Below are 10,485 nucleotides of genomic sequence, written 5' to 3' on the forward strand. Positions count from 1 at the left end.
ACGGAACCCTAAAAATACGCAAGAGTATGTACCTGCGCGCGAGATTGGCAGGCGCTGACCGGCGCGCGGCGTGGTGGCGCGTCGCCGCCGTGTCGCGCCGTCGCCGTCGCGTCGCGTCGCCGCCGCCTCGGGGCCGTCTCCACGTCAGCGACCGGTACATCGTATAATTCATAACAACAACAGGTCATATTTGTCTTTTCATTGTAATTTGTAACACACCTAATAACCTACGAGATAGCCGTCATTTTCAACCCTGATCTGACGCGAGTGAAGTCGCGGGCATCTGCTAGTGTTAAGATTTTCAAAAGAAAAATAAAACCGACTCAAACAACCACAAACACTAAAAAGTAAAAAGTAATATTTGTTTAGCTACACGTGTAATGTACCTAGGTATGAAGTCGAGCGAGCATAATAAAACAAAATTAGAAATCCAAGTGTGAAGCTTTTGAAAATTTTTATTTCACAATTTTTAGTGGCCCCACTGTACTATAATATGCTATGCCCAGTTAAAACCCTACTGTTTACGCTATTAGGTACACTGATCGCGAGCAATTTGCTCTTATCCATTGAGGAGTTCTGTTCTCCATCTCCGAAGATATTCATCAGATCTTCACCTTTATATGGGACCACCTGCACAGTATACCCTTTCAAACAAAAAAAAAATCTAAATCGGTCCAGGGGTCCTTGAGTAATCGGGGAACATACATTTAAAAAAAAAAAAGATTCCGACGAATTGAGAACCTCCTCCTTTTTTTGAAGTCGGTTAAAAATAATCCCTATATTGATGAGTTTTAGATATTTAGATAAACGCCGCTGTAACTAAACCCGGTGAAACCCAAAACAGGCTTTGAATAATTCAGCGCACGAAGCGCTAACATGATTTATCACCTGAAGCGAACGATTGATTCGTATGGCCGATGGAGATCATTTTCATCAATCACAGCGCTAGTTGATTTAAAATTCATATTTCCGGTAAATAACGGTAAGTAAATATTTTCCGTTACGTACATGTCTTGCCTCGTATAACCTTTCACATCAAAAGTGAATAGGCATCTTTTAGAAGCGCGCTCCATCCTTCTTCTAGACTAGATTTCCAATCTAGACCTCCACTATCTTCTTTCTTCAATCTTCTTCTTCTCAATCTCAAGTTCTTTTTTTTTGCAATTGTAAATTGTAAGGTCTACATCTCCTGAGGATGCTCCGGTGTCGGGGCAAAACGTCGAGTGGTTTTGGGATTTGTGTGGTGCTGCATAGTGGTGGTGCGTATTACTTGCTTGGTGGCTTTTCCTGCAAGTTTAGCCGTGGAAGGGCGGGCGATGCATGTCGCATGCTGCATGTTGCACCATACAAACTTATCTGGTTAGCGGATTATAGCAAATTAAGCTTTTGGTTCCTTGCAATCGGGGTGGGGACCACCCGCACAGCGCCCGCGCTTAACCCGGTGCGGGACAGCGCGAGTAACGTGCGAATGATGTGCAGGCCGCAGGGCGTCTCTCCGCCTCATACCCCGATTGCCATCTTGACCTGTCAAGTAGGTATTATAGAACTAGCCGATGCCCGCGGCTTCGCCCGCGTGGATTTAGGTTTTTCGAAATCCCGTGGAAACTCTTTGATTTTCCGGGATAAAAAGTAGCCTATGTGCTAATCCAAGATATTATCTATCTCCATTCCAAATTTCAGCCAAATCCGTCTGGTAGTTTTTGCGTGAAGGAGTAACAAACATACACACACACATACAAACTTTCGGCTTTATAATATTAGTGTGATTAGTGTGAAGTGTGATGGAACTTGGAGAGTAGCCGTGCCCTGTCTATGCTAAAACTAAAAACAAGCAATTGTTTATCCATAAACAAAGTCAATCAATCCGTATAGAAAATAGAAGCAATACAATTGTTTACGTCTTCTCTCTGACATCACTCCAAAAATAGCGCTTATCACCCGGGTTTTGGGTGTGTTTCAGCTTGTTTTGGTCGTTTTTGTGTGGACTGAATACAGCGCCACTGTGACGACTCCGTTTGGCGCCAAATTCAGGCGCCATACTCTCGCATGACGCCCCGACACTAAAACAATTTGGTATTCTTTTAATAGTTTCATTTGTATTCCATAAACTATTATTACTTTATACTTACTATAACTAAGTACTAAGACAAGAGTAGCCTTTGTTGTACTGTAAAATTTAAAAAACCCTGTTTATTCGTACTTAGTAAGGAGAGTTTGCAAGGAATAATTACTCTGCAAGGACTTTACATTTGTGAGGTGTTTGCTATTCAGGCGCCATACTCTCGCATGACGCCCCGACACTAAAACAATTTGGTATTCTTTTAATAGTTTCATTTGTATTCCATAAAATATTATTACTTTATACTTACTACTAGGACAAGAGTAACCTTTGTTGTACTGTAAAATTTAAAAATCTCTTTATTCGTACTTAGTAAGGAGAGTTTACAAGGAATAATTACTCTGCAAGGACTTTACATTTGTGAGGTGTTTGCTATTCAGGCGCCATACTCTCGCATGACGCCCCGACACTAAAACAATTTGGTATTCTTTTAATAGTTTCATTTGTATTCCATAAACTATTATTACTTTATACTTACTACTAGGACAAGAGTAACCTTTGTTGTACTGTAAAATTTAAAAAACCCTGTTTATTCGTACTTAGTAAGGAGAGTTTGCAAGGAATAATTACTCTGCAAGGACTTTACATTTGTGAGGTGTTTGCTATTCAGGCGCCATACTCTCGCATGACGCCCCGACACTAAAACAATTTGGTATTCTTTTAATAGTTTCATTTGTATTCCATAAAATATTATTACTTTATACTTACTACTAGGACAAGAGTAACCTTTGTTGTACTGTAAAATTTAAAAATCTCTTTATTCGTACTTAGTAAGGAGAGTTTACAAGGAATAATTACTCTGCAAGGACTTTACATTTGTGAGGTGTTTGCTATTCAGGCGCCATACTCTCGCATGACGCCCCGACACTAAAACAATTTGGTATTCTTTTAATAGTTTCATTTGTATTCCATAAACTATTATTACTTTATACTTACTACTAGGACAAGAGTAACCTTTGTTGTACTGTAAAATTTAAAAAACCTCTATATTCGTACTTAGTAAGGAGAGTTTGCAAGGAATAATTACTCTGCAAGGACTTTACATTTGTGAGGTGTTTGCTATTCAGGCGCCATACTCTCGCATGACGCCCCGACACTAAAACAATTTGGTATTCTTTTAATAGTTTCATTTGTATTCCATAAAATATTATTACTTTATACTTACTACTAGGACAAGAGTAACCTTTGTTGCACTGTAAAATTTAAAAAAACCTCTATATTCGTACTTAGTAAGGAGAGTTTGCAAGGAATAATTACTCTGCAAGGACTTTACATTTGTGAGGTGTTTGCTTATATCACCTGCAAACTATTTTAATCATTTAAAAAATTATTCAAAATTATTCAAAAAGGTTTGCATACAAGCAAAGTCACTCTGCATAAAGCAAAAAATTATTAATTCTGATAATAAAATTAAAGCAGCTTGGGATATCATCACGGATGAAACTGGGAAACAAAAAGTGCATAACAATAAATTGGAGCTAAAAATTAATAACCGTATTATTGACTCCAATATTGAAATTGCAAATACATTTGAGAATTTTTTCCAGAACATTCCAGTCATCACTACTAGTTCCCTTAGCTCTTCACCAACAGAAGCCTATGATCTTCTCAGGGCCAATGTCACTGAATGCGGTGTGTTGTTTAGGTTTGAATACGTTACTCCATATGACATTGTTAAAGTGTTCAAATCTTTACAAAGCAAAAAAACCGGAGATCTGTGGGGAATATCAGTAAAAATAATTAACAATATTATTGATATTATTGCGCCATATCTAGCCTTAATTTTTAATGAGTCTGTGGATACAGGCGCTTTTCCAGATCTCATGAAATGTAGTAAATTGATACCACTTTTTAAATCGGGTAGCAAAAATGACCCAAACAATTACAGGCCAATTTCAATTTTGCCAACACTGAGCAAGATATTTGAGAAAATCATGCTCAACCAACTGCTTCAGCATTTCAATTTTAATAAGCTACTCCATTCTGAACAGTATGGCTTCACTAAAGGTCGATCAACAACCGACGCGGCCGCAATGCTGTTAAAGCATATATTCAATGCGTGGGAGGGGTCACAGAATGCCATTGGTATTTTCTGTGATTTATCCAAGGCATTTGATTGCGTTGAGCACGAGACTCTTTTAGTTAAATTGAGCCACTATGGAATCAAAGACACTGCGCTTGGTCTCATTGCGTCCTATCTTAGTGATCGTATTCAAACAGTATGTGTGAATGATGTGAAGTCATCCGGATCAGCCTCACTAATGGGTGTTCCTCAAGGCTCTATTCTAGGTCCTTTCATGTTCTTAGTATACATAAACGATTTACCATATGTAGTCCAAAATATTTGCGATATCGTACTATTTGCTGACGATACGTCTTTGATTTTTAAAGTCGATAGAAATAAGGACAATTTTGACGATATAAATGGTGCCATATCTCAGGTAACTCACTGGTTTACTGTAAATAATCTACTTTTAAATGCAAAAAAAACTAAGTGTATTGAATTCGCACTGCCCAATACCAAGAACACAAGTAACATTAATTTAAGGATAAATAATGATATTTTGAAAATAGAAGAGACTACTACATTTTTGGGGATAACCTTAGATGCGAAGCTGCAATGGGGCACCCATATATCAACTCTTGCTGGCAAACTAAGCTCTGCTGCTTACGCGGTTAGAAAGATTCGACAATTAACTGACGTGGAGACCGCAAAGATAGTATATTTTGCTTATTTTCATAGTATTATGTCTTATGGAATCTTAATATGGGGTAGAGCGGCAGATATTGGGAGAATTTTTGTATTACAAAAAAGGGCAATACGCGCAATTTATAACTTAAAACCACGCGATTCACTTCGAGAAAAATTTAAGGAAATAGGTATCCTTACCGTAGCCTCTCAATATATTTACAACAACATAATTTTTGTAAGACAAAATATTCTTAGTTACAAGAAGGTTGGCGATCTACACAACAGGCTGACTAGACACCGTAACAGGCTTGCGACTCCTACGCTCCGTCTCAGGAAGGTCCAAAAGTCATTTGTGGGAATGGGTATAATCTTCTATAACAAAATTCCTCAGTCAATTTTGGACTTGCCTTTACACAGGTTCAAAAAATCTATTAAAAATATGCTCTTGAGAAAAGCATATTATACTATCGAAGATTATGTAAATGATAAAAAAGCGTGGATTTGAACTTCGATTCGCTCCAGCAATGCGCAGGACTTCAATTGCTTTTATACATGGCATAATATTGTATATCAAATCTTTGAAAAGAGCAACCGCCGAGTTTCTTGCTGGTTCTTCTCGGTAGGAAAGGCATTCCGAACCAGTGGTAGATGCTTTTGACGATTCGAAAGAACTTGTAAAAGTCTAATTGAATAAAAACATTTTGAATTTGAATTTGAATTTTCAATTTTTTACGGAAATCTTTTCCATACTGTCCTGTCTTTTTGATATCTATGCGTCCGCGTATCTTTAATCCGACCAACTGAGTTGAAACTTTGTACATTTATTGTTAGCACTTGTTTGAAGGTTTCCGACATAGTACTATCAACGTGAACGGGAAGTGGTGATAGCCTCGTGGTAAGGAAGTTGGTTTTTTTATCGGCAGGTCGGGGGTTCGATCCCGGGCACGCACCTCTAACTTTTCGGAGTCATGTGCGTTTTAACTAATTAAATATCAATTGCTTTAATGGTGAAGGAAAACATCGTGAGGAGACTTGCATGTTTGAAAATTCTCCATAATGTTCTCAAGGGTGTGCAGTCAGCCAATTCGCACTGGGCCAGCGTGGCAGACTGCGGCCTAAACCCTTCTCATTCTGAGAGGAGACCAGCCAGCGATGGGTTGATCATGATGACTATCAACGTATAATACTTCGGTGGTGCGCGAGTCACATTGCAACGCATGCCGGGCATCACTTATCTACATCTAAGTATAAAGAGGTAACATTTGTAAGTTTGGTGGTAGGGGGTAATCTCCAGAAGTATGTGGGTCATATGACATATCCATCAGACATTGTAGATGGGCATGTCTCGAAAGTGTGTATATGTTTATTATTGTAATGCGTAATGCTTTCATGCAAGCATCTTAATTTTCAACAGGTGTAAATTAAAAAATTATAACACCCCCGACAAGTGAAGGATACAGTTACTAGAAAAGAGCTGATAACTTTTAAACGGCTGAACCGATTTTCTTGGATTATAGCTAAGAACACTCTCGATCAAGCCACCTTTCAGACAAAAAAAAACTAAATTAAAATCGGTTCATTAGTTTAGGAGCTACGATGCCACATACAGATACACACGTCAAACTTATAACACCCCTCTTTTTGGGTCGGGGGTTAGTAAAAAGAAATATTTCGTGATATGACAAATATACAATATAATAGACAGTTGCCATAATTTAAATGTATCCCATAGGCGCCATTGTAGACGGTGTCCGCCCCAGAGTGCCATAACTCGCAAATTCCGGAAGTTCCCAATAGCATGCAATAGGCAGGGGAAGAATCAATAAGCGATCCCCTAATTTATATCGGAGAGGCTTCGGCGGCAGATATGCATCGCAAATAGTCAAATACTTGGACATTCTTTGTTTGGCCACAAGATGTGAGGAAAATAGTTATTTATTTTATTTATTTATATTTATTAAATTTATAGAATACTAGCTGACGCCCGCGACTTCGTCCGCGTGGATTTAGGTTTTTTGAAATCCCGTGGGACCTCTCTAGTTTTCCGGGATAAAAAGTAGCCTATGTGGTAGTTTTTGCGTGAAGGAGTAACAAACATACACACACACACACACATACAAACTTTCACCTTTATAATATTAGTGTGATACAGGGCATTTTTGTTAGATTCACCGCCGCAAAAAGCACAGTCGGTTTTATTAATTATACTAGAGGATGCCCGCGGTTTCGCCCACGCAGAGTTCGGTTTTTTTATTCCCTTAGGAACTCTTCAATTTTCCCAAATAAAAAGTAGGCTATGTCCTTCCCCGGGATGTATCCCAAGTCTGTACCAAATTTAATTAAAATCGGTTCAGTGGCTGGGCCGTGAAAACGTAGCAGACAGACAGACAAACAGACACACTTTCACATTTATAATATTAAATGTTCTACTATAAGAATAACCTACTTTTCTATTTCTATTTGTGAAACAAAACTCCTTAGCTCCCTGCTAGCGGAGCGGATCCATCAGGTTATGGTGGGATGGTCGCGGCGGCGCGGTGTTGGACGATCGTTAGGGTTCCAAACCTCAAAAAGGAAAAACGGAACCCTTATAGGATCACTTTGTTGTCTGTCTGTTTGTCCGTCTGTCCGTCTGCCCGTCTGTCGTGTCTGTCAAGAAAACCTGTAGGGTAGGTACTTCTCGTTGACCTAGAATCATGAAATTTGGCAGATAGGAGGTCTTCTAGCACAAGTAAAGGAATAATTCTGAAAACCGTGAATTTGTGGTTACATGATTAAAAAAAATTATTGTTACAATTTTCAATATACCAAGTGTGGTATCATATGAAAATGCTTTACTTGTACATTCGGAAACAGTTTTATTTTATTTTTATGTATAGTAAGTTTTTGATTTATTGTGCAAAATGTCGGAAAAAATACCCGAGTAGAGCTTGTCTATTTTGAAATGACGCGCCCCAGTACATAATTTGTAAATTAGATAAGCTCTACCGAACCCTCGGTGAGTAAGTCTGACTCGCACTTGGCCGGTTTTTGAATAATCTACCACTTTATTATATACTATTTGTGAGAAAAAAACCCTAGTTTCCCCGCTAGTGCAGTGGCGCCGGCAGGTTGGTGGGATCGGCGAGATCGTCGCGGCGCCGTGTCGGAGGTCGTCGCGGCGCCGTGTCGGACGGTCGGCGCCGGCGCGACGTCACGCCGGCAACTTATGCGTACACTATTTTTATACTTTTTATATTCACTATGAACCACATTGCATATTTATCTGATGAGGGGGTTATAATGATCGAGTTGGTTCTATTTATAAAAATACTAGCCTATGCCCGCGACTTCGCGCGTTTTCCGAAATCCCGTGAGAACTCTTTGATTTTCCGGGATAAAAAGTAGCCTATGTGCTAATGCGGGATATTATCTATCTCCATTCCAAACAGCCAAATCCCTCAAGTAGTTTTTGCGTGAAGGTGTAACAAACATACACACACATACACACAAACTTTCGCCTTTATAATATTAGTGTGAAGTGTGAAGTAAGCAGAGGAAGAAAATATTTTGTCTGTAGTTGCGCTGGCTCCTGGTTCTAGTTAAAGTTTTTATGGAAAAAGTTTTTCAAGCTTGCAAATTAATTAATCTTAATTATCATTGTAAATAATATTTTATCTTAGTTTAAAAGTTACTTTGAAGTTATTATTGCAAATATTTTTAAATCGATACAATGATCTGTTTAAAATTAAGTAAAAAAAAAACTTAATTTAAATAAGCAAGTACATGCGCAGTGCTACGTATGGTTCCAACTAGATTCCTATCAAGAACTTAAAACTATGTAATATATTGAAAAGTTTTACAAGCTTTTTTAATAAAAAGTGGCTCCTATTTTATATTACTTAATCAAATAATCTCTATGAGAAATGAGTCAGTATTAAGTACATATTAATGCGTAAAAATGACGTCTCAACTTTAACTCTCGCAATTTTAACTTTATGGGTCAAATATCATGTTAAAATGTCAAATACCCTGTAAATGTGTTTTATTAACAAATAAATAAATATAATAAATAAAAATAAATAAAAGGGTGAACCGTACTTTTGACCTGACAGTTGACCCATAGAGTTGAAATGGGGCGTAAGAAGTCATTTTGTACGGACTATATAATCACACTAATATTATAAAGGCGAAAGTTTGTGTGTGTGTGTGTGTGTGTGTGTTTGTGTATGTTTGTTACTCCTTCACGTAAAAACTACGGGACAGATTTGGCTGAAATTTGGAACAGACATAGATAATATCCTGGATTAGCACATAGGCTACTTTTTATCCCGGAAAATCAAAGAGTTCCCACGGGATTTCGAAAAACCTAAATCCACACGGGCGAAGTCGCGGACATCGGCCAGTATGGTATAGATCCGAAATTAAGTAGATGATATGAGATGCGTTTACAATAGTTGAGGACGCCCGCCCGCCGGCCGCCCCGCCCGCGCCCGCCCAACAGACGCTGTCATTTTTACTAACCTCCTTTGATATCCTACTTAAACAACTTTATTATTCTTTATTTTTTAATATTTGCTTATTTAGGTATATGTTTTACTATAAAACATAATATATTTCATTCGAATAAATAATTTATAGGATGAGTTTACGGATGTCAAAAAGTCTCCATGAAAATATCAGCTCAGCCTCGATTATACATTGTCTGAACCATAATAGTAATATATAGTTTTACAATGCAATTTTAAGCACCTAAGCACCAACTTTATTTACATTTCACAAATTAACTTAAAGTGTATGAGACGGGCTGCCCGCGAAATTAAAATTTAATTTGAATTTCGCAATTTGTAAACTAATACGACAACCTACTCGTAGGCTTATGGCACTTTAATTGCGCCAATGGCAGTATCATCCTCACAGGTTTGTATAAAAATCTTTACTTGAAAGGGTTCAGTTTAAGAAATGAGTTATAGTAACGACTAATTTTGTGAGTAACTCATGTCAAACTCATTATATTGAAAAACTAAACACTTCCAAGTAAAGATTTTTATGTAATCCTGTGAAGATGATACTGTTATTGTCGAAATTAGAATGCCATAAGCCTAGTTTGCCGTATTAATTTACAAATTGCGAAAAACCAAATTAAATTTGAATTTCACGGGCAGACCCGTCTCATGCACCTTAACTCAGGATGGAATCTGGCGCTTCTGCCCTCTGGTGACTAGGCAAGGTACTTCTTTGCTGCACCTTTTGTCAAAAAGTAGCTATGTTTAGTCCGCACAGAATGACTTTTTATGCGCCATTTAAACTATGGGTCAAGTGCCATGTCAAAAGTACGGTTCACCTTTAAAATAAGACTTAAATCGTACTTTTGACATGATATTTGACACATAAAGTTAAAATGGCGCGTGAGAACTCTTTTTAACCCCCGACCCAAAAAGAGGGGTGTTATAAGTTTGACGTGTGTATCTGTGTATCTGTGTGTCTGTGTATCTGTGTATCTGTGTATCTGTGTATCTGTCTGTGGCATCGTAGCGCCTAAACGAATGAACCGATTTTAATTTAGTTTTTTTTGTTTGAAAGGTGGCTTGATTGAGAGTGTTCTTAGCTATAATCTAAAAAAATTGGTTCAGCCGTTTAAGAGTTATCAGCTCTTTTCTAGTTTTCTTGTCGAAAAGAAGGTTAGATAACCGTT

At 37.9% G+C, this 10,485-nt stretch overlaps 1 long non-coding RNA gene across 1 annotated transcript; it reads left to right on the plus strand.

Moving 5' to 3' along the window:
- Positions 1-275: 275 nt before the first annotated feature.
- On the plus strand, positions 276-9,882 carry LOC123868646. Its single transcript, XR_006796699.1, has 3 exons — positions 276-291; positions 1,533-1,535; positions 9,758-9,882. It is a non-coding gene; the product is annotated as an uncharacterized LOC123868646 (long non-coding RNA).
- Positions 9,883-10,485: the final 603 nt, after the last annotated feature.

This window comes from Maniola jurtina, chromosome 10 (genome assembly GCF_905333055.1).
Source record: "Maniola jurtina chromosome 10, ilManJurt1.1, whole genome shotgun sequence".
NCBI lineage: Eukaryota > Metazoa > Arthropoda > Insecta > Lepidoptera > Nymphalidae > Maniola > Maniola jurtina.